This window comes from Brachyistius frenatus, unplaced genomic scaffold, assembly GCF_029030835.1.
Source record: "Brachyistius frenatus isolate BFR_SWC_R1_liver_20210118 unplaced genomic scaffold, ASM2903083v1 Contig_1, whole genome shotgun sequence".
In the NCBI taxonomy this organism is placed as follows: Eukaryota; Metazoa; Chordata; class Actinopteri; family Embiotocidae; genus Brachyistius; species Brachyistius frenatus.
In genome coordinates, this window is record NW_027210600.1 from 11950843 (window position 1) to 11963241 (window position 12399).

At 38.5% G+C, this 12399-nt stretch overlaps 1 protein-coding gene across 1 annotated transcript in view; it reads left to right on the top strand.

Moving 5' to 3' along the window:
- Positions 1-285: 285 nt before the first annotated feature.
- drd2a (dopamine receptor D2a) overlaps positions 286-12399 on the top strand; it is a 38775-nt gene continuing 26661 nt past the window's right edge. The window contains exon 1 of the mRNA XM_069690408.1: positions 286-656. The gene's annotated coding sequence lies outside the window, so the exon portion shown is untranslated. The remainder of the gene's footprint in view (positions 657-12399) is intronic.

Sequence of the window (12399 nt, forward strand, 5' to 3'; positions counted from 1 at the left end):
TCAAAAGTAGAAATGCTTTATTTCTAATGTTGTCTTTTTTTTTTCTTCTCCATTACTTACTGATTGATGACTTATTAAAGGAGCAACCCGTGGCACAAGGTCGAGAGTGCAGTATGGAAAATCTGAGGTTGACATAGGGGAATAAGGTTTCAACCATGCGGGTGACATTAAAGGAAGCATACGTCCCTGCTAGGGATTTAACAGATGTAACCCCGCCTTAAATTTTCCACAGTACTTTACAGTCGCCGCGTCTCCTGCCTCCGTCAGTACCGAAGGTAACTCTGCTCCGTGCGTAAAGCTGCTGGACACCAGAAGGACCCAGCACAGTTTAAGCTTCTGCTTCACTTCTGAAGATCAAAACTGATGAAAATGATCCCTCGAGGGGTTCAGTGAGCAACGGGAAAACATTAATTGATTTAGATGATTTCTTTTTTTTATTTTATTTATATGAATTTTGGCTCCCAGTATTGCATCTTTTCCAGCCCGCTTGAACTCATGCCACGCACTCGAGCTGCCGCACCGACTCGGTTGATTTATAAAGAGTAAATAATGTGCAAAACAAATGAAGGATCTAGTGGGAGCTAACTGCGGACACTCTTGGATTTAACGGACGGTGCCTGTAAAAACAAAGATACAGTCAAACTTATGGCGTGAAGGTAAGACAGCTTTTTTTTTTTTTTCTGTCTGATGTACGAAATTTAAGAAAAACAAGATAATCTGGATCATAGCTCCAATTAGTACAAAATGTTGCTCAAAGCCATAGGTTACAGCCTGTACAAAGCTACTGTATGTGTATGACGTGTCTGTTTGAATAAGTGAGCGCGCGTGGGTCAGCGCTGTAGGTGCACAGCGATAGGAAGGATTTATTTGCAGGCTAACACTGGATTAAACACTGATCATGTTGACATTATTGATCCTTGTTGGGCGGTAATGCAAAATAGCTGAAAGCAAACATAAATCCGGTTGTAATCCAACGACGGAAAAGTGCTTTAAGTGAGTTATAGTTTAGATCTTGAGAGCGGCAATGAGGCTGCGTCGAGCTGTCCTTCCCAACCCGTGAAGCGCTGATTCCAGATCTGTTTGTGCTTTCCAATACATAATTAGTGCTGGTTTCTCCAGAGTCAGCGGCTCCACCACACTGTGCTTCGTGCAGGGCAGGTGTCTGTTACTCTGGCTGCACGACATGTGCTGGATCAACACTCGCTGAGCAGCTTTAACAAGTTAAAACATGAAGGCAAGATAAATGAGGTGGAAACATGAGGTCGGTTATCTGCACCTTTCCTGATAGAATAGCGTCTACCTTTGATACTTATGACCTTTTGTGCCATATATGTATGTATATATATATATGATAAGATGTAGAAACATTGTGATGATTGGCTACTTTAAAATATTAACAAACCCTCCAGAATAACTAAGAGCTTCTTTCACTTTTTCATCAGCAGCTGTTAAGCCAGCAGGTATGGGTGTGTGGAAAGGTCAGGTGGTAACCTAGTTGCCAAATATGTGCTATCATTAGAAATGACACTGTCAAGCCTTATTTGACAAGGAAAATTAGTCCTGTCAACTCCACTTGAGCAGAATAAAGTGTTTGAGTGATTTCTTATTGGAAGAGAGTGAATTGCTAATCCCTTCTGAAAGCATCTTTTGTAGAATACCAGGATGTCTGCTGAGACCGGATGATATGTCCTTGTGATATCTATCCAAGACACATTTAGAATTCTATACCTTCCTGTCTCTGATTTGTCGCACCTCCTTGCGTTGGAAACGGCCTCCCTAGAGCTCCCTTATGCAGCGTTTGTCAAGCCCAGCTGTTTGGCACAGGCAGATTCTCCCAATCAAATCTCCTGGATGCTTCCTGACAATTGTTCACATAAAAAAAAAAAATAAAAATAAAAAAATATATATATATATATTCATTGTATCATGGATTACTTGAAAACATATCAGGAAAAGAAATCACTATAAAGGATTTTGATCACCTAACATGTGCCTTATCCACTTAAAGCCTGTGGAAATATCTCCATGTGAGCTCATCTTTCACATGTAAAGCAGATCTGCAGATAATGCAGCTCTGTGGAAATGTCTCCATGTGAATTCATCTTTCACATGTAAAGCAGATCTGCAGATAATGCAGATGGAAATATCTCCAAGTGAGTTCATCTTTCACATTTAAAGCAGATCTGCAGATAATGCAGGTGGATAAGGCACGTTATTAGTACAGTAGTTAAGGGCTTTAAAGCCAAGTCACCTGAAGCAGCTGGTCAGTCAATACAGACATTTAAATTCAACACACTATTCTCAAGAGAGATAGCATACATTCAACAAAAACAGCACTGACACTGCTTGGGCTTTTTACATTCAATTACAACCACGCACAAAAGTTGTTGTTTACGGTGCCCTGCTGCCTGATCCATTCTGTAAAATCACAGCCTCATTTATTAAACAGACGCATTCGAAAGGCATCCTCCAGAAAAATCTCACATGCTTTCAACTGGGGAAGTGGAAACCACGTCATAAAATATATATATTTCTAATTAAATTGGTGCCAAACGTTTTCCAAAATACCACTGTAATTAAAAAAAAAAAATTCTATAACAAGCTTAGATACAAAAAAATAAATCAGCCATCTATTGAATTTTCCATCTTATTGTGTGTAGAGTAGCACTATAGCACTATACATTTGGGACAGTATTAAACTCTGGAAAAGGGAAGTAATGTTTACTTATGAAGTCCTACATGCCGGAAATGGTGTCTGGCATATTGACAAAATGTTGTAATGTAGCTAAACTATATCAATGTCAATGTTTACAAACACTTTCTAATCATGGTGCATCAATACTGCAGCTCTTGTCAGATGCAGTGGATGATTCTCGTAACTGTTTCTATTTAAGCAGAAAAAAAGCAGCTTTGGAGGCACAATATTTGGACCAAAATAAACAAACCAGAAAAAGCGGCAAATAGGAGCTTCAGTGACCTTTTGTGTGTGGCTCGGTCTGAAACAAGCAAGCTATGAATAAATATAACAACTCAAGATGTTCAGCTGTACTTAAAACATAGAAATGGGATTCTCAAAATGGCTCCTAATTGCAGACTGTAAATTCCTGTAATGTCTCCCTAGTATAGCTGCGTTGTAATGGTTACGTTTCTCAGTAATCTTGCATTAAGCACACGTGACATCTACCAGCTCCAACACAGCTGCACAGGTTCTCTTGTATGTCTATCAACATATGTACGATGGTCATGTGGCTGAAGCAGCTACATCATGTTTTGACAAATAAATAATGTAATTGCATTGGAAGTCTGCGAATGTATCCGAATGGCCTACATTCTCCTGAAACACATTCCCACAGCATGTCAAATACATCAACACTCTGGGGATCCGGACCATCACTGAAAGGATGGAGGAGCCAATTATGTCCAAAAGCCAATAGGAGATCCAATATGATCTGGTTATGCTTCAGGTTACACTTAAATGCTGATGAAGGTATGTTAGCTGGTCAGTCTGTTCGTACATTAATGATGTGTCCATATTATAAATCGATCTACATGGTGTATATATAACAACATTGGAGCATTATCAGCATGTAGTTTGTTAGTATTTTGTTACAATGAGTAGGCTCTATTTGTTTTTGTGTTTCACTGAACATCAAATTTGTTTAACACTTATACTTGCTATCACACATTTTATTTTTAAGTCCTTTCTGTAGTCAAAGGGTGACGTGTACAAACGCAGCACTGAATATTTTACCTTTACAGCGATAACATTCAAATAGCCCCTTCACAAATGCCTCTTTATATTTATAATACAAGCATATGCAAATACACAAGGATACGAAAGTGACTGTTGTCGTCAAAAACAGACAAAAATAACTTGTACCAACACTGTTCTGCTGGATAGAGATGCATCATCGCCCATTTGCATTTGAAAAACAGCCCTTTGGTTTTGCTCTTTTGGGCAAAACTTGAGGTTTGTAAAAACTAAATTTGAACTTTTCCATTACTCTCTTTCTCACTGACGCTGCAGAGCTTCACACGCACACAAACAATATTCCCCTGAGAGGTGTGAAAGTGTTTGAGCTACACTGTCAGAGGACATCAGTACAGCCACATACAGTATGTGTTCATGAATGCACATGTGTATTGCATTCAGACACACATAATGAACATCACTGGACAGGGAACATCCTAATTGGCAGTAGCTCTACAGAGCGTCATAAAATACTGGAGGTAAATGGCTTAAAAACTATTTTCCACACCCATAGGGGAATTGTTTGAATGAACAATTGGGACCAATGGGATGAATGATTTTGTACAGTGATTGACAGGATGACTAATGGAATAGAGGGAAAGGAATGAGGATTAACAGCAAAAGTAGAAAGTAAGAAAGAACATGTCTTCTCCTGAGAAATGCATTTTCTTCCCAGTTATCTTGCTGTGTAGCGTATTTGGTCTTAAGACCTTAAAACAGGAATATATGGTCCAGTCAAGGGTCTTTTCTATGGAGACTTTAAATCAATAATACCCGTTTCAGATCATTCCAAGTCCAGCAGATGGTACCTGACTCACACAGACCCTCAAAGTGGAATAAAAAGACAAATGAATGGCACTTATAAAAGCTTGTCTGTGGCTTTGAATCTCAGCCTTTAAGAGACCAAATTGAAAGGTGAAAGTGTAGATTAAACAGGGTGATTGTCAAATTTGATATCGACATGACATTACTCATCCATAGTGTTCAACATTTCTTTTCAACCTTTTATGTCAAGTGAAAGCTGTCTTGTACTAAATAGCCTCTCAATGGCAGCTTCCTTGACATTTTCTTCAACAGTCTGACAGTCTTTTGTTCGGTGAACAAAGCAAGCATAGATCCTGTTTGACCTTTTGGTCTTAGCTTTGATAAATTAGTGTCCAATCAAATGCTTTCCTGGCAAGTGTTCATGTCTGAAAATAGCAAAGCTTCTTAAAACACATCACCCACAATCAATCACAAGATCTTCAATAACATGAACAAGATAGTTCCCAGGTGTGTAATACTTAACAGATCCTGGTTATGTTCATGGATGCTTTTAGTGCCAATCTCACTGGTCTCACTGGAGAATAAACCAGCCCTGTGATTTCATTAGGTTTGCAGCCACCTTGAACTCATTGTTTTGATTCTCTGGTATAGACTGTTTGGTTGCTTGCCAATGGCTCTCACCAACCCTTAGTGCAAAAAAACCCCAACATAGACAGCTATTTGCAGCTGACAAGCTCAAACCAGCAACCAACCTAGTGTGAAAGAGCAGAGAAACAAAGGTAACAGAGGTGATCAAGCATCGAGCATTTGGATATTGTTTGGTTCAGCCTGACCTCACTAGAAATCTACAACGCTGGTTGATTGTCGTAGGAGGTTAAAATGAACAATGGTTACGTTGGTGACCTCTAGCGGCTACAGTAATCACGATGTGAGCAAAAGAGAAGATCAGGTGACGTAGTACAAAGAGTGATGAAGCCAGCATCGGGAGGAGGCTGGCATTAGTCAATGTTGAGTTTATTTAACTCAAGCCGTGTATGTAACTTGCATAACAAACACACTTATTTTAGCCACGATGTTTGCCTAAAACTAAGCAAGTAGTTTTGGGGCCTAAACCCAACCAAACTGCGATCATTTCATTTTAATCACGTGCTTATTGTTGTTGTTGCCATAACGATGAAAGTGACTATGTAATTTATTGTGAAGTAGCTCTGGAGAGGGTGTTGTGTCTTCATCAAGCGTGAATCTTCTACCAGAGGCTTGAGACTTTGAAGGTTTGCAGTATCTTAGCTGTTCACTGGACTGCACTCCTCTGGACAGAGACCTCAGATGTTGTACCTGGAATCTGCTCCAGCTACTCTCCCAATTTGGGGGTCAGATCTTTATGCTCCTATTACCGCTGGGACCACTGTGGACTTCACCTTACACATCTGCACCAGATGTTCCTTCTGCTCCTGGTACTTCTCGATCTTTTCATGTTCTTTCTTCCTGGTGTTACTGACAGTGGGGAATGCCACATACATCACAACCCCTGCCCTCCTCTGCTCTTTGTCAACCACCAGTATGTTGGGTTGGTTAACCAGCAGCTGTTTTTCAGTCCCCCATGATCTTAACTCCGGTGATGTCCCATTGGGACCTGGGGACTTCTAACCCATCTTTGGCACAGATGTTCCACTAAACTATTGTAGCCACTCGGTAAGGCATGTCACTTGTCCCAGCTTGCATCCTGCACCCTGATACTATATGCTCGACTGTCTCTTGGGCATCTGCCTGCATGTTCGGTCCTGACTGCTGTGGTACACCTCTGCCTCTTTGGATCTGGTGATTGGGGCCTGTTGTTCTGCTGCCATGATTAGAGCCTCTTTCCTTGCCTGTGTTGGGATTTCCTGAAGTCAGTCACCTACTCTGTCTGCTGAGTGCCAGACATATTTCGTTTCTATTTTTATAATTACTTTGTCCGGCCATGTGACCTTTGATAGTCTAGCACTTGTTGCATCTTTGGTCTCACTGTAGAACTACAGTTAACCCTGTGTTGTTGCGGTGTGACTTGTCTAACACTTGCCACAGACAAGTGTTACACTGTGGGCAGGAAAGCTCACATTTTTCACTTATAGACTGACATCTCTTTATATGTTTTGTTATGAAATCTTGTGAGGCATGTGACATGCTACTGCATTGACATGACAGAGTAGAGCAACTGAAACAGGCAACAAAACATTTTATTAATAAGAACGTTGTACTTTTAAGTTAGTTTTTCATATAACAAAGTATATTATGCTTTAGCCGTTGGCTGATATTAAAGGCTTACTCTAATGTTAACTTATTAATCATTGACATTTGTTTGGATCATACTGAGCCTTCCCCCTCAGTACTGTAGTCAACAACTAATGAAAGCAATACAGCTTTGCTGCAAATGTCACAGTTGGCTGCAGTTTCATTAAAAAACAAGAAAAGTGACCAAATTATGCAGCATTTTTACCCAGCGATTGTGAGGACTTGAGAGGATAGATTCTTGGAGTGGTCACAGCTCAGCAGGAAAGGAGTTAAATAGACTGGATATTTCTGCAAAAGGACATGTTGTTTTTATTCATCTTATATTGATACTACTGCTGTAAAAATCAATGACTTAGTTTTTTTGCAATATTCACACTTTGGTATTGCTCTGCAAATTACAAATGCAAATAACATGCCTGCTTCACTATGTCTCTAGTCCCACCATGACCAACGGCACCATCGAGGTTGCTGCGTTGATAGGTAGAATTATTACACGCCTGAGGTGACTGTGCAGTAAACTGAGGCATGGATCAACCAGAAAAAAAAACCCTGTTTTATTTACCTTACCAATTTTTATAAACAAGACGGTTATTGCAGACTGGTACAGTGGGGCTTATACAGGAGCACTTGATTTACCTGGGGCTTACAAGCCTCTGATGAGCAGGGAAGGTGTGTCAGGAAAGAGCAGAATCAGCAATACACTCTGTGGATATTTTGGTGTGCACATATCCTGCCTGTGGGTCTGTGTATCATGGTGTGTAATGGAAAAGTAGCAAGGGATATCTGCGTGTGTGTCACAAGAGACAATACCAGTTGTTAGGTTGGAGCTTCCCTACAACCTAATGAGGTCGACAGAGGCTTGTTACCAACCTCCCCGTCTTCTCCTTCCAGTGGGTGGATGTCCTATCATTTTTGCCCTTATGGATTGATTTGCATCGGTAATGGCTTAACTCACCGCCACAGTAACCTTGATGCCTTGCTGTATCAACAACATTGATGCATAGGAGGAATTTTGTTTCAACAGGGCTTTTGGTTGACGTATAATTGCCCTTTATATAGCCCTTTATGTCGCGTCTTTTCTCTCAAAGTCAATTGTCTGGAGGGCTTCCTGGATGGGCTCCAATATATCATCTGTTTTCCCCTTTTCTGACAGTGTCTCCAAAGTGAAAACTCCCTTGTCAGTGTTAAAATGCCATGAATGCTGTTTCCTATGATACAGGTTATTGCATATGCCAATCAAACAAATGACAGACTGGTCCCTATTGTGCTTCTTTTTTTTTTTTTTTCAAAGTCAAATTTAACATCCTAAAACAAAGTTCAGCATCTAACGTGTTTTTCTGTTTAAACAGATACATTTCAACCATGTGCATACTGCATATAAATATGTATTTAATTTATAATTGCAAACATAATTTTTTTATTTCGAATAGGAACTCTTCATCTGTCCTTGATTTATTAGGAAATGTGTTTATTTTAATAAAAACACAGGAGAGGGTGGCCATGAGAGTCTTTTTTTTTTTTATATATATATATATATATATAAAAAAGAAAAGCTGCCTACGGAATACTTTTATCAAGTGGGTTCTATCCTTCCTTATTTTATTTCACCTATTTATATCCCATGTCAAAGGTGTACACATCAAATATTATTTTATAGATGGTACAAGAAAAACGTTCGTAATGATAAGTGCAGAGAAAAAAGAGGGCATAATTGCAACGACAAGATAATGACATAGTAATTGCCACTCTGAATGAGCAGGTTTATTTTCAGCTCAGTAAAAGCCATAGAAGCTACCACCTACACAGCCAGCTCATAGAAAGTGAGTGGCTTCACACTTGCAGTGACTTGCTTCTTCACTCGACAACAAAACAAAAGAAAGCTCTTTTCCAACAAATTAAATTTCACAAGATAGTCATTGACTTTGCCAGCATCAGTCATTTTGACCTGGAAAATAAGAAGACTGTGCCAGGTAGAAAACCAATTAGAACGAACGCTATCACTGGGTAAAATCAAAGTCTTGGACAGTATTGACCGCGAGGTATCAATTGGAGATTTTACTTCCCCCTTTTCATTTCTGATATGGGAATTAGAAAGATTGAATGATGCAGAGGCTGGAAAGGGGCAACAAACACTAATTGCACTTAAAACTGCCTATTGCCTTATAAACATATCTGTGAACAAGGTGTGAACAATTGGCATAATCAATTCAAAAGACTGCCATTTAATATCCACAAATACGTTTTACGAGTCCATTATTAGTAGACACTTTCAGTTGGTTTCTATTTGGAAAATTACTTTAAATCACAGGTTAAAAGTGGTATTAGAACAAAGTCCAAGAATGTGAGGGGAATGTGGGCACAACAGACAAGACAACATGAAGAAGTTGTATCTAGAAGACTAATGAAGGTATTGTTTTAAATGTTATTTTCATGCACATACAGTATGTGTGTGTGTTTGTAGGTGTGCTTCTGTTTGTTTGAGGGAGTGTAACAATCAAATTTCAGGGCTGTAGAACAGCAGCGATTCAATACGGCCAACTTGCTGATTAAATGGGTCTTGTTGTGAGATTACCACTGCAGTTTATTGCGTGGTTTAATAAACTGATTACTGCATCGCTGGCGCTTAATGCTCAAGATTAATGCTCAACGGCATCAAGAAACCAGCCTACTTATTAGTTTCTATCTACCTGATGATGGCTCACTAACCATTTAAAATGTCATAGATTTGATGGCAATTGTACAAATGAAGAGTATAAAAGCAGTTAATGTTAGAATACCATCATAATTGCATATTTCCAGTCAAACAACAAAACAAAACTTTGCACTATTGTTTAGTTAGTTTTAATTTAATTTAATTATTATATTTTATTTTATTCTATTTATTGTATATACTGTGAATTTTTATATTTAATATTTTTTACTGTTATTTTATTGCTTTCCTGTATCTATAAATGCTGCTGTAGCGAAAAAAATTTCCCCTTGGGGATTAATAAAGTATCTATCTATCTATCTATCTATCTATCTATCTATCTATCTATCTATCTATCTATCTATCTATCTATCTATCTATCTATCTATCTATCTATCTATCTATCTATCTATCTATCTATCTATCTATCTATCTATCTATCTATCTATCTATCTCTATAACAAGATTACCATCCCCAAAAATTGCTCTGTGTTTTCTTAATTAGGATATCGATAGGGCACATCGATATTATTACTGGCAATGTGTGTTCATTAGGGAATTATGAAGTAATTTTGGTTCCACTATTTTCAGATTAAGAGATTCTTATAATTACTGGATAAAGGCATGCCTTTTTAGCTCCCTGTAATTAAATTATCGTGCCTTGTAATTGTTACGGAAGTGCCCCATTATTATTAAAATAATTATAACATAATTTGCTGGCTGTAATCTTGAGCAATAACATGGAAGCTGGTAAAGAATAACAAATGACTGTTGTAACATTCAAGTGTATAAATCAGTAGATTCAATCTATTATACAACCTGTATTATAACCTCTCACTGCCTGTGTGAGATATTAAAAACGTTTGGAATATTTTCTTGGGAATAAAATTCTTTACTTTATTTGATGAAATAAAGAAAGCAATCGAACCCTACAAGATAGACATGCAGTTAGGTCAGTAAAGTGTTGTGCTTATCTGTTTTTTTTTCTTGGACAGTTGAAGCCAGTGAGCTCACTCGTCTGCAGAGAAAAGCAGTGTCACTACTGTGGAAGTCCAGGATAGTCAGATAATGCCTCCTGCTCTCATAGATCAGTTCTGGGGTCACCAGGGAATAAGAGGATGTGGTAAAATGTAAGACAGAGGGATTGTGGGTAGAAAGGGAGGTCAGGCTATTTAAGGATTATATCCAGGACAGGTCAAATGCTCACAATGCAGGGTCACCTGTTTGGCTACAGCACTGTTTAACCTGTTAATGACGAGAAGTGGGTGCACTGTAGCTTATTCTTTCTGATCCGCCTGTTTAATGATGCAAACCTTCCATATGATTAAGACTATGTAGGAAAAAATACTTTATAGCCAGACAGCTCTCGGTATGCCTATAATGCTGAATCTTAGCTGGTCTATGTGGATAGTGGTTGCACAGCATGATAATAATTCAAGTTTATACTGCTTCCACTGCACATTAATTCATCAAACTCGCTCTAGACTTATTCAGTTTAAGGAACGCTTAGTTGCTGTTAGTTTATCTGCTACAGTGCAGCATTTAAATAAGCTACTGCAAGAAGGTGTACAGTGTTATTTCACCAATGACAGAACCTAACTGCTTTGCCCTTTGGCAAAACAATCTTAGTTCAAGATCCATTTATGGAGTTTCTGACTCCATCAAACAGTTTTGTTCAGCAGATTAATTTTGCTCAGTTGCTCCGTCCATAGAGGCTTATTTTACAACATTACAATGTTTCTATCCTGGGATGATGTAATATGAGTTGGCACTAACCGTTTATTCTGCTTCCAGTCTTTGAGCTAAATTGAACTAAAAACTGATCTGCAATTCAGACTATACGCATCTGGACAGTTACACAATTCTTTACTCTCTAGAGTCTTTGTTTCAACACATACAATTTGAAATAAAATAAAGGATACTATATTAAAGTGTCAAGCCTGATCTTTAATCTGAGGAGTATGCATGGAACTGTTTGGGAGTGCTTGTTTAGGACCTGGTGCTTAAATTGCAAGGCTCTCGTGCACAAAAGAGCTCAGATTTGATTGAGAGTTGAGCTTGGATTTATTTGGACACTGAAGTCAACATAAGGAGTAAAGGGGTGACCATGCAAGTGTAGAGGATAACTAGGCAAAAAGCAAGATATATCAAAGATAGTTGGTTTGTAAAATCCACACTTTTGTTCACTCTAAAACACTTAAGTGCACACAGTAAAATTAAACCATCAAAGAGGTTACAGACTGTGGAGCAAAAGTTGTCTCTTAAATGTTGACAAAGAAACGTGCCTATACAAACATGATGGAGAAATGGTTCTTGACTTGCTGTCATTAAGGGGTTGTGTGTGTGTGTGTGTGTGTGTGTGTGTGTGTGTGTGTGTGTGTGTGTGTGTGTGTGTGTGTGTGTGTGTGTGTGTGTGTGTGTGTGTGTGTGTTTTAAATCTTTTTTATGATGATCCATAAGACACGTCCTGCTGAGTTTACCAGGCTTTTTGCTGATTTCCAGTTTTCCTGCAAGACCCTGCTTTTTTCAATATTTTGTATATTACCAAAAAAAAGAGCCAGACTTTATCTTTTCAAGGGCAATCTGTAAGATATTTAGTTTAAAATGTCAAAAAATTATTCACAGAATGTGTAGAAATGGCAGTGTTAATGTTTTGTCAGACATCTATGTATTGTGTTGCAAAGACATAGCCAAGGGTTATAACTGCGCCTATACTTTTTTAATATTTATAAATTAACAATACGGAGGCATCGTTCATGAACTCTTCCAGCAACCGCATTATTAACGTTGTCCACACTGTCAACCACATTCAGTCATGCACACTCAGCACACTTCCATTTTCTACATTTCACAATAAAAGGTCATAATTATACAGTGCGTTCAGGCAGAGCTTGACTTCACAATAACAGCACAGGACATTAAA